The following is a 14586-nucleotide window of genomic DNA, read 5'->3' as shown; positions in this document are numbered from 1 at the left end:
GTAGTTTATTTAACATACAGCAAACCTGTAATTTCAAATCTATTTCCCTCCTGAAAAACCAAATCAGTTGATTTATTACTTATTTACAAATTATTACTAACTACAAATTACATTAGTTAATTCATGACTCTGTTTAATGTAAGCTAAGCATTTTGTGAGAGTTTACGTTATTCAACTTTGCATTTGATTTTTAACCCACACAGTGTAAAATAAGAGGGCACACAGCTTTTGTAAAATTCAGATGCTGACATCACAGATACCCCAATACCATGAGAGTAACAACAAAATAAAGCAATAGAAATGGCTCATATATTAAAAGAGATGAAGCACATAGAGATTAGGGCATCTCAACATAACAGGAAAAAAGTTATTTCTTCCTTACCAAATGCCTCACCTAAAAATAAACACCATCAAGTCATTACAAATGCCATTACCACCATGGGGAAAAATGAAAACAAATTTCTATGTTGCCTTCACCTCCTGCTTTTTTTTTGTTTTTTTTAAAGAAAAAAAAAATGCAAAGACCAACCAACCAAAACCAGTTCCACCTCTGATACAGCATATAAACTTCTTGACATGGAAAATGGAGAACGGAAGATCTGGAATATAAGGGCATGTATCTTTATGGGGACATTTAAGAAGGTAAGTACATTTAAGTAATAAAAGGCGTGGAGCCAAAGCTCTGAATCTGCTGTGTGGATATGCATTCAAAAGTGGTGTCATTAGCTCAGTTTAGCTTAATCCTCCTTCATAATAATACACTTTAAACTTTACACCTTAAGTTAATCCATCTTAAGTTCCCCGAGTGTCTCCTTACAGGCTTAATTTAATGCCCAGCTCACATTCTGCCTGACCTTTCCTGCAGCTGCAGCACTGCGGGCAGGCAGAGTGGCTGCAACAAGCCCATTCCCCCCCAGCTACTGCTCTGCCCAATTTCTACCTGCTCCTGCAGAGCCTCTGGCCACAGGTACCTTGTGTTAACTGGTCACCGAGTTGCTCACCACATCCCCACTGGAACTGAACTGCTGCTGCTTTTCCCTGGGAGGAAGACACGGTGGGTACCTCCGCTGGCGAAGGCCTCCAAGGCACCTCCACTGCCTTGGTGGGAAGAGGGGTTTTGTTCCTGCTGTTGGGTTTCTCTCAATGAACCACAGCAAACGTGTTCCTAGTTGATAGACTCCCTGGTACTCTCCCCGAGTTTGTCTTCTCTTTCTCCCCACTTGGTCTGGGATCTCGCCCGATCTCCAATGCAATCTCTATGTCCTTGCCTCTCTCATCTCTGCCACCCTTATTCCCAAATTGCCTCCAGATCTCCTGTCTTCCTTCCACGGGCAGGCTACATGGAGACCAGCTCTGCAGTACCGGGCCAACACCTCAGCCTGTTTCATCCTCAACGTCTACCTACGGAGAGCTGAATACATGGATGAGAAAGTGGCAAACCAACCCAGCCCCTCCTGTTCCCCTGCTCCATGGAAGTAGCTGTCCTTTTACACAGGGGCAAGCAACAAGGCAAATGCCTTGAGCACCCTGCCAAAACGGCACTGATGCTCAAATCACTAAGGGGTGAGCCACCCAACTACAACAGAGATGTAGGATTTGAGCAGTCATACCAGTGGAGGAGGGATGATTTAAGGAAACTGCTTAAGACAAGGCATCCTAAACACCAAACCAGTCATCTATCTCATTAATACCCTTATGTGACCTCCACAGAAATGAACAGCCACATCAAAAATTGTGAAGCTACAGGCATGCTGTACAGAAACAACTTGTTATGAGTAAGTAACTTGTAAGTCATCATAAAGTCTAGTGTTGTAAATCTCCTTGTTGAGGATGGAAACCGCAACTCAACTGACCGTAACCAAAAAGAGGAACCCACGCATCAAGGAATATTCCCTCACAGGCAAAACTCAGCCCAAACCAAACCTGATACCATGCTTTATTTACTTTCTCATGGATACTATTCAAAGCCAGAGCACAAGGCATCTTCCTAAATTAGACAGGGAAGTGAAGACAGGGAAAGCTGTGGTGGGTGTTTTGAAGTTTCATCAGTGCTCAAGTGGCTTGCTGATAATCCCAAGAAAAACTGGGCAAAGGCATCCCCTTTCACAGCACCTCAGAGGAACAACCGTGCAGCTGACTTAGTCCCTTGGCCTCTGCAGCTCAGAAAAGACTTAGGAATAAGTCCAAGCAACACTCGTATCAAAAGTCTGATGTCAAAGATATTCTTTGTGTTTCCTGATTTTACATTTCCCCCATAAGAACTGTTTCCTATTTTATAATCAAGAGCTGCTTCTTTGCTAGACTAAAACCTGTATCCATTTGAACCCTGTCCATCATTTTAAATGATTTCAGGGAAATTCAGAAAGCGCATTACGCTGTAACAAAACCAAAACAAATAAACAAATGCAACACAACAAGAAAGCCTGCCAAAGGCCTGAAGGTCAAAACCCATTTGGAAACCTCAGAGAGCAAGGTATGCTTTCCACCATGCCAGAGGGGGTCAGGTTGAACTTGGCAGAGAGAGGAATGAAACATCACCACACACCTTTAGGGCAAGGCAGGCAAGCTGCAGCTAAAGGTGGAAAAAGACCAGGGCCATGGGATCACAGGGTCAGCTGCTCAAACGATCGAATCAGAAAAGCCCTTGGCCTGAATTATCTTACCTGCCTTAGGAGGGGTTCACTTGTCTGGAAAAAGTTTTGAGGTTCTTGGGGAAAGAAAAAAATAAACATATTATCGTAACAACAATTTACTCTTTCTTGAGGGAGTATTCTACCTCAACAGCTCCATTATGAAGAACGGTGGGAACAGAACAACACTACCGAGCACAAAACTGAACCTATTCTTCCATGCAAAGGGACAATCACTGCACTGCTTTCTGTGCGGCAGCACTGGAAAACACTGCGCATCATTCTGCTCAATGGACTATACCAAAGGCAGCAGTACTGGAGCAGCATCATTAAATTATTGCACTGATCAAAATCCAAGCCAAAATACATGCAGAATTCAGGCAAAATTCAATTATCACTTTTCATTCAGCACTTATTTCTTATTCAGCATCTCTGCTCACTCTGCAAGCCACAGCAGAAAGAGACAAAAACATACTCATTGCCTTCAACTCTTAAAGCTTTAGAGCCATCTCCTTCCAGGAAGGAAAAAATACCTGTTACCTTGCATCAATGGCAAATGCAGGCACTCACTCCTATTGAAATTCATGGCAGTTTTGTCATCAGTTTCTACTGGAGAGAAATTTGGGTCATGCCCATTTTTCCTTTAACTTGTCAGCAAGCCAGCAGAAATAAATACCCCATCTTCGTCACCACCAGCGACCTCCTCCTCCTACTGATAAGGCAGCAGATGCTCTCTCTAAGCAGTAAGGGATAGAGAATACAACTATTACCCTGCAGTTGGTTAAGCAGCCATGGATAAACACAGGCTGGGAATTAGGTGGTTTATCCAGGAAAGTGTTAGCCCAGAGGTAGCCTAAAAGCGACAGCCTCAGACGACCACCCTGCTGCCTACACATGTTGACGGTGGATCTCAGCCAGGTTACACCACCACAGCCCCTGGCTGCCTGCTCTATCATGCTGCTGGAAAACACCATCCTCATATCATGCCCAGGGAAAAAAACAAACCAAACCAAAACCGAAATGCTGTTGCCTCAGCCCCCAGTGACCTTCTGGGTTTTCAGCATACTCCTACATTCCCAGGCCATTTTGGCTGATACCGCTGAACTGCCTGATGCAGCTATTGCCCGTGTACATGCTCCTTCATACAGAGGCAGGCAGGTGCCAGTGGTCATTTCTTAAAGCAAAGCTGCGAGACCTGCCACCAAATGTCACCTCAGCTCCTCCTCCTGCCCCCAAATCCCTCTCTCCTGTCCTACCTGACTGTAGCCACTACTGACAGTCAGCATTTCTTCTCTCTACCTAGAAGGTACTACTTTGAAAATAAGGAGGTTTTATGGCAAGATCCTTCTGCAGCAGCAGGGAATTGGCTTGAGGGTCCTGGAGATGCCTCCTGCTGCTGTGTTCCTGCAGAAATCTGACATGCAACAGGAGAAAACTGCTCCCAGCAAGGAAGCACAGTATGCAAAAAAGACAGATTTCCTGCCGTAAAAGTTGCTGAAAGAGAAGTTAATTCAGTAATGATCTCCTTTCACCAACCCTGCCACAAGAACATGCAAACCCACTGCTACCAAAGTAAACCATTTAACCCCACAAGCTTCTCTCCGGGTGACTGGGATGCCGCAGACTGAAGGGTGCATAGCTGGAAGCATTGGCACTACAGCAATGACCTTGGCAGAAGAAGCTGCCAAACCCAGGACAAAACAGGGATTACACTGAGCACCACCAATGCTGAACACTGGTAATCAGTCAAGGAAGGTCATTTCACATCAAAACAGATCTACAGACATAGCTGATGTTTTGTGGGCTTTAGCCACCCAGGCATACAAACCTGGCAATTTTTACATTGAACTTAAAGGAGTCAATTCTGAAAATTAGTTTTCTCCCAAGAAAGTCCTCCTGGTGATCCTAGAGAATACAATCCCAGGTAACTGACACTAAGAAATTTAGAGCTGCTTTAAAATTTCAGCTAAGTGTCCTCCTGGTATATGCTGATCAAGAAGGGAACTGGCAACAGCTCGTGGGTAATGATTGCCAAAGGAGAGTTTCAGCTCCCAATCAGTAACTTGTGCTAAAATCCAACTTAATAATCACCCCGTTACGTAACCCTAAAATCCCAAGCACATCAATAGCAAAAACCCCAAGTATCTGCTGGAATTAAGAGTTAATTATGCAGTTAGCAGAATGCTGATACCAAATACTCTCTTTTGGTTTGCATTTGCATTCCAAAAGAGACAAATCACGGTTTAAACGAGAAAATACATAATTATGCCTTTACCAAAATGCTTTTTCAATACCATGTTCAATAATAAGTGATGATAATGTACACATGACAATAAATACTCTTTTAAAGTTTATCAGAGAAAGGTATCACCAGCCAGAAAAGGTGCCCCTTAGGTGTCATCCAATATGCCAGGGCTCATTGTCACTTGCAGTGGTTCATCAGCAAAATTACCGCTGTATTTCACATGCAGCAGCAATTCTCTCGTGCCAACAATGCCTCAGAAATCAAGACTTTGCTCATGCTGTCATGCAAAGCCCGGCATTTTCTGGAAGCCAACCGAGGCATGCCTTCCTCTCGTACCAGTTTAGAGAAACTACTTCCTAATTTTTCTTTTAATCTGGAAGGTTATTATTTATAGGGGAAGTCGCAGAAGGAAGCACTATGCACGTAAAAGGCATTTGGAGGTGCCACCAAACAGCTCATTGACATGCAGAAAGATTAAAACAGCACCACGTTCAGACAGACACTTGAAAGGAACAAACCTCTTCTCTATCCTAGCCCTTCCTGCCAAGGACCTTGAGAGAAGTGAAAAGACACCCTCCCAGAAGACTTGTGGATATCCCAAAGTCATGCTGAGACAATACTAAGAGAGCATAATTATGCCAAATTAAATGTAAAATCACTGGGCAAGTCTTCATGCTAAAATCATAAAAACTAACGGTTTCAAACACATCACAAGTTTGTACGCCCTTTCAAACACATCACAACCTGGAAACCTGCCAGAACATCCACTGGACCAACAGATGATCAAGATGAAAAAGAAGTGTTTGAGAAAGATCAGGCCATAGCAGAAAAGTTAAATAAGTTAAGTAAAATCTTTGCATCAGTGCTCTCCATAAAGGAGTCCAGGAAGGCTCTGCACCAGAGTCTCCCTTTTCAGTAAGCCAGTGTGAGAACTAGTTTCAGATTAAAGTGTGAGTAGAAGAGGGTTTAGAAAGAAAAAAAAATACAGTAAAATGAATAGTAATAAATCACCAAGACCAGATGGCATCCATCCATGAGCTGTAAAGTAACTTAAATATGGAATTGCTGAACTACTAACTATGCTGTGCAGCTTATTGCTTAAATTGCCTTTATAAAAGGCGTGGAAGGTGACAAACGTGACTGATTTCTTAAAATGGGTCTGGGAGTGGGGAGGGAGCACTCAAGAGACCAGAGGCTAGTAAGTCTCATTTCTATATCTAGCAAAACGATTGAAAGAGAAGCATTAATAGATAAATAAATATGCTATAAGGGAAGAAAGTCAGCGCAGCTTTGGTGAAGAGAGGTCACGTCTCACGAATCTGTAAGAGCGCTCTGACAATAGCACAGGGATGTTCTGGTCGATACAGGCAGTGTCTGTACGACGGAAATGTTTTGCACACGCCAGGTCTAGCTGCATCCCACGGCCATATGGGGTGAGACCTAAGCAAACACCAACCCTCGCCTCCTCCTCCTCTCCTCTGCCCTGGTTTCCACACAAAGGAAACTGGGGCATGCAGCTCGGGTATGGGCTGCAATACCGTCTGTCGGCGTGCCAGCGTGGGTAATTACTGGTCTAGGACCTCCTGCACACTGTGCTTTGCATCAGGAGGTATGCAGGGATGCAATCACGGCAAAGTTGGATTTTCAAGCTATTAAAAAGATCTCCTGAAAGCTCTTAAAAAGATCTTAGGGATAAGGAGGAGGGCTCTTCATGGATTATTAGCAGCTTAAAAATAGGACACCAAGGGTAATAATAAATGGACATCTCTCACAAGTAATGGAGGTTACCAGGGAAGTCTCACAGAGCTCTGCACTGGGGCCTCGGCTCATACATCATCTCAAAAAAATCAGACCTATGGAAGTGACAGAGCTTGCTGATGACTCCAGACGATAAAATCAAGGGCTGCCTGTGAAAAACTGATGAAAAATCTTGCAAAACTGTGCGGCTTGCTGACAAAATGGAAGGTGAAAATCACTGATACCAAGACAATGCAGACAGTATAATCATCTTCCACCATACATAGAAAGTAACTGGCTCTAAATTAAAAAACATCACACAATAAAGAGATCTAAGTGTAACCTGGAACAGGTTTTTGGGGCTTCTGCCTTTTGAAAATGCTTGCTTGGTGTTTACTAATGGTCAAAAAGAGCAAAGGGTGAGAGAAGAAGAATCGAGAGCAAGGCAGAAATCATGATTTTGCTACTGCATAAATGCACTGTGCTCTAAACACAGTGTGTCAGTCCGCTCTCCTCCCAAAATTAATACAATGGGCTAGCAAAGGCACTGAGGGAGGAGATGAGGATGGGCCGGGGTAGCAAACAACTGATATACAAGGGGAGATTAAATTGACTAGCTGATTCTTCAGCCCATAGAAGAAACGATGGGACTTGACAGAGATCTGTAAGTGATAAATGGCATACACAGGATGAAAAGGAATATATCCGCTATTACCACAAACACAAGAATGAAGTGGCACTCCATTAAATTATCAGCTACCTGCTTTAGAAACATCTCCAACAAACAAATATGCATAATTAAATTGCAGAAGCGACTGCCACAGAACATTTTAGATGTCAAGATTATAAATGTATTCAAAAAGGTATTAGGCAAATTCACAGAAGAAAGATACAGAAGGGTTATTAAGCACAATTGTCTGAATGCAATCTCCCGGTCAGAAAGTACCTAAATCACTGACTGCTGGAACGGGCAAATGAAGAAGTATCATTTTACCCTTGTCCTGATCTTACGCTTTCTTTGCAACTGGCCAGTTCAAAGGATGAGAAACTGTGCTAGATGGACCTTTCTTCTGACAGTTTTCCCATTCTTACGGATCTCCTTAAAACTACTTTATCTCCTGTTTTCCTTTACAGTTTCACAGTTTAAACTAGAACACCCTAGAAATTTAAGAAGCGTTTAGAGATAAAGGCATTAAAAGGCAGAGCCTTTAGAAACTTATGCAAAGAAGTTGAATCTATTGCTTTGCCCAACCATTGATCTGTTTACAAAGAAAAAGCAAAATAAGACTTGGAAAATCTAGCTGAAGCATATTACATCTATTATCTACAGGTATGACAGTAGTTCTTCAAAATTTCCTTCTGTGTCTGCACTATTTTGGGGTGGGTATCTAACAAAATCCTTTCATATACTTCCTTGGATAGGAACTGAGCTGCACTTTATGAAAAAATAAATAATAGTAACAACATATATAAAAAATTTACTGATAAAAATACCCACTTCTCACTGCACTGACAGTTTAGTATGAATGCAGTACTCCTCTTCAAAATAATAGATGCAAACAAAAATCACGCAGGGAGGAATATCAAGGAGTGCCTGCTGACCTTGTAACAAGATCAGTGATCACACACACGATTTATTAGCAAAGAATGAACATTGACAACTCGTATCAACAATCACTGCAGCAATACTAATTAAAAATGAGGGATCTGGAGACTGCCAGATGAAATAGATTACAAAAACGTACCTAAATTTAGACACTACAGGATTAACAGACTGCAAAAGAAACCAAAAGGGTTAACAGCCATCATCCTGCAAAACGTAAAAGGGGAAAAAGTAATCTTTTAAACAATAAAAGAAGTTACTTATTGGCTTTATCACCACTCACAGATGATCTAAACAATCATCCCCCCTGCCCCCCAAGGTTATATAAGGTTAAAAAAAACCCCAAAAATCTGCTCTTCTTAAATATTCAGCTTATTCTATTACGTTTATCTTCCTGGTGTTACTATAGAAATCAGAACACCAGAAAGACTTACAGCTTCAGCACCGAAAGGGCACAGAGACGTAGCTGCATCCTTGCACTGCCTTACACAACACCAAATCCTAACGGTCCCAGATTCCACAAGTATATTATGAGAGGATATTATGAACATAATGAAAAGACGATGAACATGCTATTTACTAATAAAATACACAAAATTAATAAATGCAGATTTTAAATAAAATCTTAGCTATTTAGCCAAGCTACATCTTAATTCTTAATTTAATTTTATGACTTTCCTCAATGTTACGAAATCCTCTGCCCATTCACATCCCATGACAACATCAGCACAGAAACTTCACAGATATCCCCATGTACTGAAGCTGTTTTCCCACCTTTCTCTACCTCATTTACTTGACATCAACTTTCTCATTTAAAAAATGTATTCTCTATTTTTCCTCTGTTGCTAATATCAACCTCTGTCTGCTTTTGAATTTTAGAACTTCACACTTGGGGCAATTACCAAAGGTATAGCACGGAAGATCCTTGCAGTACTACATTTTTATTTTACTGAAAGTTCAATCTTGCACTTTAAAGGAAGGATTTATATTGATTTGTAGTAACCTTTGTTAGTTTGTTAAACCACGTTACATACATAGGATTATTGAGTTACTTAAAAATATCTGCAGTGGATGATTGAATTTTATAATGAGAAAGCCATCCATACTGCACTACAAACTAGAGAAGTGACCAGTACTGTCACAATTGCCCGAAATGGCAACAATGAAAGGACAGCCACTTCTTCGTTCAAAATCCATAGCCTGAAGCTTCGCCTTATCAAAGGCGCCAACCAATACATCAATTGGTATATTCTGCTCTTAATGTTTTGTACATAATATTCAATAAACTGCAGCCTCCACTGAAACCTTTTTACTGCAAGGATTGAGCTGCATATGATGTAATACAATAATTTCAGAGATGGAAAAAAGACGTCGCTGATCCAAATGCTTCTGAAAACTGACCCCAGTTTTTAGACTCGGTTTTTCAAGTTCACTTTAATAATTTTGGGTACCTTGTGCAATGCCTAGTGCTGTTTTTATCAGGCAAACCCTCAAGTCCTTGACTAGGGCAAAAATCTCTGTTAAAATCCGACGACAGTTAGAAGAAAGTACAATGGCCAGGAAATTCAGAACCGGCACACTTATGCACCTATGACTTATTCTTTATGCTGCAGATGACAAACCAAGAAAAATCAAAGGAGCAAGAAAACACACAGCACATCGGTCACTCAGTGCATTTGCAAAACACTGCTGAAATACTGATGCTGTACTTTAATGTACTAAAGTGTCTCAACACGGTGTCTCAGCATTACTGAACTCTTTCAGTATCCCACATCATTGCTATTTTACAGCTAGATAAGGCTGGAATGGTAAAAAAGATAATTTAGGTAAATTTCCTAAAAATAGTAAATGATTTTGGAATTTGAGTCTCTTCTTCAAGAGTCCCAAGGATTTAGAAGTCTACAAAGAGATCGTGTAAAACCTGAAATCAAAAGAAAAATTGAGACCCGTGGGGGAACTCCAGCGTCAGGCTGGCCCTCTGGTTTCTTTACGTTAGCAGAAAGCAATGTGTGCCAAAGAGGACGCACAGCTTGATTTGTAATACTCATCAGCAATGCCATCAGCTGGGTTTTTGTCCTATGGAGAGATGAAAAGCCACTACCCCTCTTTCTTAGGGGAAGGGATGGACAAGCAGGGCAGCTCGCCATGAGGGATGCAGTTTCTGGCCTCCAGCTGGGAGGGGGATATGTGCTGGGAGCACAAGCCGTGGCCCTGAAGGCAGCCCATGTCCCACGGAGCAAGGATCCCCGCCATGCCACATCTTGGCTCCTGCTGGGTTTCTGTTGGCAGCGCTGCACTCGTAAATGCTTTTTATCCCTTCCTGAGCCTCTGAAAGGTTGCCAGCTGATGCCTTGACTTAATGTATGGGTGGAAGCAGACACCTGGGAAGTTGCCACCACTAGCCGGCGGGACAGCAACTGCCCAAGCCTGTCACAGAAACGTGAGCAAGGAGGAGCATCCCTTGCCTTCCTCTGGGATTTAGGCATTTGACTTCTGCACTGCAAACACATAAACTCCTGCTATTGAAAGATTCAGATCATCAGATTTCTTCTAGGACCTAAAATGTCATGCTGTCTCTTTTCAAAAACGTTGAGAACTTTTCCTTCAAAAAAACACAGCCAGAGAAAGAGTCGTTTTAGCTGTTAGTTCAATGATTAATTCAGGAATTTGAAACTAACTTCCCTGCCTTCCAGGACCACGTCTTAAAATCATGTTTTAGGCTGTTCCCTGTAGCAAACAGTTCATTTTGCATAGCTTCAGACAGAATCCCTGAAAATGAGCTAGCGTTAAAAAACATTATATTTTGCTACATCCCTTGCTTTGTTCTTGCACCCATTCCAAGCAGCACCACTCAGTTTCCTGCTTTCAATTGTGTATAATTTTACCAATTTAATGCTCTGGACTTAAATTGTCCATGCATATGCCTGCCTCGGGTTGAATTAGATTAGAAAATTTCAGCTAAAGTCGTTGGTTAAGTCTTAAGAGAAATTTTCTCCCTCCCCGAGTTAAATAAACAACAGCCATTTTTCTTCTGTGGGATTTCTGTTATTTTGCAGGAGGAACCTGAAATGTCTCAGAGCTTAGGTCTTGAATCAGGGATAGTCTTTTGCCATGTCTTAAGAAAAATCTTCCCCATTAATATCTCTCTGTTCTCCCAAATCCCTAGATCCGTTCAAGGTAAGGCTTCCTCGCTGGCAACAAATGAAGCAAAAATCCAACAGTCTCTCACTACATAATCCTGTATCATCCCTACAACTGATCCAACCTGATCAATACAAAAAGGAAGGAGTCACATGGGAAAAATATTATGGGATAAGATAACCTGAAGGTTTGTTTATGGACACAGTCTTCAAAGCACGTACCCAAAGGGTTCAAACTACGATTTCACAGACCACCTTAATTTCGGAATTTTGCAACTTCTCGGATTTGAGGTTTGCAGCCTTAAGAACATTATTGCAACATCTTCTGAGTGTTATTACATATGCTAGTCACCCTTTAAGAGTGTTTACCTGCAATAGGAATTATGTGGTGTCACATATATGATGGTCTTTTAAAGATTTACTGTGGATTAAAATTAAAGCTATATATATATGATATTAGTTTTGATTACAACTACTATGCTACAAAATAAATAGATCTTAAAAAACTACATACTGTAACTCACACACACATAACATCAAATACACTGGTCTATTTTACGCCTCTTTTCAGGCTGCTTTTAGGCATTTCTGTAACTGGCTGAGCAGCCATTTTCTTATCCCTCAGTTCACAGCTTCGCATTTATTTAAGCCCAATTAAAGCAATGGAATATACGCATGATCCATAAAGACAAACAGTACACTTAATTAGATATGTAACATGACTAAATGAAGGCAAACAAATATTTCCAGCCGTCCATAAGGCTAACAGGAAATCAAACCACGTATCAGTAGGGAGGCATTTTGCGCTGTATTTGTACAACCAAAGGTACATTTAACAGCTATTAACGACAGAGATCCTCATTTGTTATTCACCTTGTTTACAGGCCTTCAGAATAAGAAAGAACACAAGATCATATATCATGGCCTTCCAGAAACATTATGACTTCTTTTTATTCACAGTAGTTAAGAGTGAATGGAAAATTCATTTAACGTAAAACAAAGCAATGTAATTCTGCTAATGCCAACCTCTACTTTCGCTCTTTTTTAACTGTTCATTGAAGAAAATGCTGAACTCTCTCGGGCACTGAGTGCATGCTCCTGGCCAGGGACCTTCCCAATTACTTCTTGCACAGAGATGAGAAATGACCTCTCCAGACACAATATGAAGAAATACCAAGAAAATCTTGGCCAGGTGATAACAGGAGCATAACTCTCTCAAGCCAGCAGAAGGAAAAGTCAGTTTAAAGCATCTCCCTTTCATTCTGCATCAACTAATGTGTGTCCTAAAATGCCAAGGGCAGTAAAACACTCAAAAATTTGCACCAAGCGAACCTTAGGGAGGTCTGATAAACCTTGTGGCACAGAAATGAAGGCCCGTGTTTATAACCACATACCACATTTCCAAGTTCATGGTACTCAAAAAAGTAAAGGTAAGACCAGCCTTCAGCAATTCCAGAGCAAAGCTTCAGAGCAGTGCATTTTCACAAACAGGAATATATATTATGTTTTCTGCTTATCTGAATGCTTTCTACACTGAACTGTATTGGCTGACTTGTACAATTCTGGTAATTCACCTCTGACCTTATGTCAAACATCTGGAGGTCTGAAGTTCAACCCCCTACTCGCAGCAGGGCTAATGTCACAGTTGGAGGAGGCTGCTCGGGGCTTTGCCCAGTCAAGGCTTGGACATCTTCAAAGACAGAGACTCCAGGGTCTCTCTGGGCACCTGCTCTGCTATTTCACCATCTCATTATGAAATTTCTTCCCCTGCTGCCCAGGAGACAGTTTGTTGTCCTAGACTTGCGATTGCAGCCTCCTATCCTTCCACTGGGCACTTCCATGAAGAGTCTGACTCCATCTCTTCTACAAGGACTCATGAGGAAGATGAAGGCTGCACTTAAATCCCCACTGCACCCAGCACGGTCTCCTCCCAGCTGCATGAGCCCAGCTCCCTCGCTGTCCCAGCCAGCCCCCGACCACCTTGGCCAACCTCCACGGGGCTCTCTGCAGTTTCTCAACAACTTTCCTGTGCTGGGGAGCCCAAAACTCAGACTCCAAACACAGTCTCACAACTACCACCCTGAGCGGCAATGTGAGAACCTTGGAACGAACGTCTCCCATGATTCCCAATGAAACATGAGCAAAATGAGAAAAACCGCCTCGTTCCAGAGATGTGTCCATTACTGTTCTGGAGTAAGTGCTGAACTCCTACCCTTTTACCTCCAACGAAATGTCTTGCCCTGACTAGGTCCTTCAAAAGCCTCCGTCCCACATCTCACAGCTCAACACAGCTCCTGGTAACTTATTTTTCTTCTCTTTAGAAACAATTGCCTTCTGCTACCTTTGGTAGCTCTGCAATGAGTACATTGTTAAATATGTAGAAGACCTGACCACTATCTTACATACATATCTGGTTTGGGATGTTTATTTATTTTGCAGTCCATGAGACTGCACTCCTTTTCCCGACTGGATCCCAACCTCAACCTCAGTATAATTCTGCAGGCACTTACCTTCAAGGCCTGCAGCATAAAACTCACAATTGATCTCGACTTCTGGAAGCTGCTTCTAACTGCAGTATCAAGAATGCTAGCAATGCACATACATTTTTATTTGCAAGTGGGATTGATTTCCCTGTCCAATAAATTTTGACCCCCCGACCGACTTTCTTCAGATGAGGGAAAGCTGCTTCTGTGTTTGAACTTTTAGTATGCATTTCCCCAGGAGAACTAAACTCTTCGAAGGTCACACTTTCACTTAGCTTTAGCTACAGACACGTTTTCTGTGATGATTGTCTAATATCCAAGTCAGTGGAGGTGCTTTCAATGAGGAAAATGACTGACACTGCATCTTCAGCCACATGCAGTGCATCACCAGTTCCTTCTCTTAAAAAAAAACAAACGAAACAAAACAAAAAAACCAACCAAACGATCCTCCTTTGATATTGCTCACTGCTTTGGGACCAATCTCATACACATTAATTATTTAGGAATTCCTAAATCAAAGAAAGACTATTAAGACGGACAGCAACAAAGCATCTTCTCCAAGAAAAACATTTCAGAACACTTCAGGAGATTGAGTGGTAAGTTATTTTTTGTTCATTCTTTTCCTGTTTGTTTGTTGTTTTTTTTTCCCCTTCAAGAGCACCCATATCCTATTGATTATGTCTCATTTTTACCTCTAGAAAAAAAAAAACCTTCTGCGATAAGCATATGATGTGACCCCAGTTTGACT

General features: G+C 41.7%; 1 protein-coding gene across 3 annotated transcripts in view; it reads right to left on the bottom strand.

Annotated features, from left to right (window-relative positions):
• Window positions 1-14586, bottom strand: part of NR3C2 (nuclear receptor subfamily 3 group C member 2) — a 214920-nt gene that overhangs the window by 22046 nt on the left and 178288 nt on the right. The gene's annotated exons all lie outside the window — the stretch shown is intronic.

The sequence above is a fragment of the Nipponia nippon genome, unplaced genomic scaffold (assembly GCF_047370975.1).
Source record: "Nipponia nippon isolate SJK-2023a ecotype South Korea unplaced genomic scaffold, ASM4737097v1 scaffold_6, whole genome shotgun sequence".
Lineage (NCBI taxonomy): Eukaryota > Metazoa > Chordata > Aves > Pelecaniformes > Threskiornithidae > Nipponia > Nipponia nippon.
Note: the sequence above shows the minus strand (reverse complement) of the source record. Positions and strands in the feature narration are given on the sequence as shown.